General features: G+C 61.3%; 1 pseudogene; it reads left to right on the plus strand.

Annotated features, from left to right (window-relative positions):
- The first annotated feature begins 590 nt into the window (after nt 1-590).
- Nucleotides 591-3,424, plus strand: LOC130838964 (FYVE, RhoGEF and PH domain-containing protein 1-like; annotated as a pseudogene).
- The last annotated feature ends 216 nt before the right edge of the window (nt 3,425-3,640 follow it).

Consider the following 3,640-nt stretch of genomic DNA (forward strand, 5'->3'; position numbering starts at 1 on the left):
CACTCTCCCCTTCCGTCAGCTGACTCTTTGAGCCGACTTATTGAGAAATCAGGTTTTCCCCGAAAGGCTTGCCCCTTTTGCCAGACAGATCTGTACCTCCCTCCCCTTCCCTCTCTCCTCCCCTCCGCTCCCCCGCCTCTGCTGTGGCAGGGGGAAGAACCTTTTCTGACCAGCCAGGAGAGCCCAGATCTACTCCCATTTGGGGAGAAAGAAGAGACCCCGCACTTGGAATAGACCGACTGCTCGCCCCAGGGCCACGGAAGTGGCTCGCCACTCACAAGAGAGCCCACGCTGAGTGCAACCACCCGACTCTCACCTGGCAGCTGCCGCATAGACCGCACTCCCCAGTGGCCCCGGCCCTGCTGAGCCCACTCCCTGTGCAGGGCCCAGGCCTGCGATGCCTGGCACGGCAGTGCTGGTAACCGTGGCTGCTGCTCGTACAGCCGCCACTGCCACGGCTGCTGGCCCGGCCTGAGTCAGGCGCTTGAGTCTCTGCAGTGGGGCTGAGCCCGCAGCCCCGCTGCTGAGAATGAGGCCGCTGCTCTGCTGGGCACCAGGCCTCCTCCGCCCCAGGAGCTGGAGCCGAGCTCATGCATGGCCACCAAGCCCCGGGGGCACCAGGCCTTCTGAGCCTGAACACCCAACTGCCAGCTCCCCCGGCGCCGCGCCACCGGCCTATGCCGACTCGGACCCTGGAGCCTCGGAGCCCGGCCTGCCAGTGCCCAGGGGATCAGGCTCAGCCCTCAGCAGCCCCTTGGAGCCCCAGTTTGCCAGATCCTCGGAGGCCAGCCTGGGAGCTGCTCCAGGCCCCCGGGTCTTGCCCTGAGGCCCCAGTCCACAGTATCACTGGGCCCTGCGTTTCTCCTACTACCTGGAGGGCTCGCAACCCCGGCCTGGGCTGCACCAGAGAAACTGGATCCTGGTTAAAAGTTTGTCCCTTGATCCTGGCCAGAGCCTCGAGCCTCATCCAGAAGGTCCCCAGAGACTTTGCTCAGACCCCGGCCCTCTCACTGAAACCCACAGCCACTGCCCTTCACCACTGAAGCGGGCACCGGGCCCAAAGCTACAAGGCCCTCCGAAGCCCAGCTACTGGCAGAGGCCCCGGATGCCCCCATCACCTGAGCCATTCCACCCCTGCCATCACTCCCACTGCCTGCAGACCCCGAGCAGCCAAGGGCCTGGCCTCCAGGGCAGAGGCCAGCCCCAGTTCTGCAGCAGTATCCTTGCTGATTGAGAAAGAGAGCCTATGATTGTCACCTTGGGTAGGCCAGCCCCTGGCCCCAGCCCAGGTCCCACAGAGCCAGTCGCGTTGCCACAGCCACCCCTGCAGCCGCCAGTGCCCCGGCTCCCCGAGGCCGAGGCCTCCCGCCGCTTGTTCCTGCTGGCTCCCGGGCCCTGGGACAGCGAGAAGGTGCCCAGTCGGGACAGCGGCATCGACAGCATCAGCTCACCATCCGACAGCGAGGAGACCCGCTTCGTCCGTGATGATGGGAGCCTCCCCGCAGCCACAGCCTCTGCCCCGGGCCCCCTGCCCTGGCCAGTGTCCCTGTTGGTTTGGCCGACCCCCACCGGCCCAGCTCCCAGGAGGCTGACAGTGACCTGGAGGAGGAGGATGACGAGGAGGAGGAGGAGAAGGACGGAGAAATCTCAGTGCCCCCGATGGAGAGACAGGAGTCTGTGGAATAGACTGTGCAGCAGAAGGTGATCCACGTTGCCAATGAGCTCCTGCAAACCGAGAAGGCCTACGTTCCCAGGCTCCACCTCCCGGATCAGGAGTTCTGTGCCCGGCTGCTGGAAGAAGTTCGGAACCGCAGTGCCTTCCCAGCGGACGCCGTCCATGGCATCTTCTCTAACACCTGCTCCATATACTGCTTCCCTCAGCAGTTCCTGCTCCCTGAGCTGGAGAAGCGCAGGGAGGAATGGGACCCTCACCCACGCACCGGAGACATCCTGCAGAAGCTGGCACCCTTCCTCAACATGTATGGCGAGCGTGTAAAAAACTTTGATGGGGCCGTGGAACTGGTCAACACCTGGACAGAGCGCTCCACCCAGTTTAAAGTGAGGTACAGAAGGAGGAAGCCTGTGACAACCTGACATGGTCAGCCCCACCAAAGAGCTCATAAAAGAAGGCCACATCCTTAAGCTGTCAGCAAAGAGCGGGACCACTCAAGACCGATACTTCATACTACTCAACGACCGTCTCCTTCACTGTGTGCCCAGGCTGCGGCTCTTTGGCCAGGAGTTTAGCGTGTGGGCACACATCGATGTAGATGGCATGGAGCTAAAGGAAAGCTCCAACCTCAATCTGCCTCGGACCTTCCTGGTGTCAGGAAAGCAGCGCTCCCTGGAGCTCCAGGCCAGGACTGAGGAGAAGAAAGACTGGGTCCAGGCCACCAACTCTATCCTCCTGATGCGTGAACAGACGCTAGAGACCTTCACACCGTTGAACTCCACAAATAGGAAAGATGAAGACACACCCCCAACTCTCCGAACGTGGACCTTGGGAAGCAGGCACCTAGGCCCCTCCGAGAAAAGGAAGTCACCAAATGCATGTGCTGCCAGGAGCCCTCCACTTCCATCAGCACCCGCAGGCACCACTGCGAGGCCTGCGGGCATGCGGTTTGTGGGAAGTGCTCCACGTTTCGGGCCCACCTCGTCTGTGACAACGACCGCTCCCCTCACGTGTGCACTGACTGCCACATGGCCTTGCACGGGGTGCCCGGGAGCAGCCCGGCCTGCAGCCAGCATGCACCCCAGCACCAGAGGTCCACCCTGGAGAAACAGGTCACAAAGCTCAGGGAAAGCGGAGCGCGTGAATCGGACCCTCACGACTACGTTAGTGAAGCTCTGTCAGGAGGCCCAATTACCTTGGGTCGACATGCCACCCCTAGCCTGGCTCCGAGCCCGATGCACCACGAGGTCCTCAGGCTATTCTCCCTTTGAGATCTTATACGGGAGATCTCCTCCAGGGATAGGGACGCTCAAGGCAGACCCCCAACAACTCGCAGACCTGGAGATGTCTCGACACCTCCAGGCCCTGGGAAAGGTCTTCTGCCGTGTCACTCGAGAAACCTTAGAAAGGACTCCCATTCCCTTGGGCAACTCGGTTCATCCCTATCAGCCAGGAGATGAGGTGTGGGTAAAAGACTGGAGGAAGGAACCACTCCAGCCACTTCGGACGGGCCCTCACACGGTCGTCTTGGCCACCCCTGCTGCTGTTAAAGTTACAGGAGTCACCCCGTGGACCCACCACACCCGGGGGAAGAGAGCAGCCCCTCTAGGAGGCGAGGGACCTGGACGGCGAAAGCTCATCCGCACCAGCCGCGTCGGGTCTTCCTACGGAGACCACCGAGTCCCGTCTGAGATCTCCAGCCCTGCTCCAGGTGCTCCAGGCCTGACTGGTCTGCACATGGCGGAAGCTTGAGGAGTTCGACGAGGGACCTCTGAGAGTCAGGGTTACGATGACACCCTGCCTTGTAGGGACGGGTTGCACCACCGGCCTTGATGTTTTCTATAGGCCAAACACAAGGGGTCGTGTTGGCTATAATCTACCCAAAGGTAATGGAATTATTAAGTGGGATCAAATGCTTTGTGTAGTAGTGATTTATATCCTACTGAGCTGTAGCACACTGGAGGGTAA

Source organism: Hippopotamus amphibius, chromosome 16 (genome assembly GCF_030028045.1).
Source record: "Hippopotamus amphibius kiboko isolate mHipAmp2 chromosome 16, mHipAmp2.hap2, whole genome shotgun sequence".
NCBI lineage: Eukaryota > Metazoa > Chordata > Mammalia > Artiodactyla > Hippopotamidae > Hippopotamus > Hippopotamus amphibius.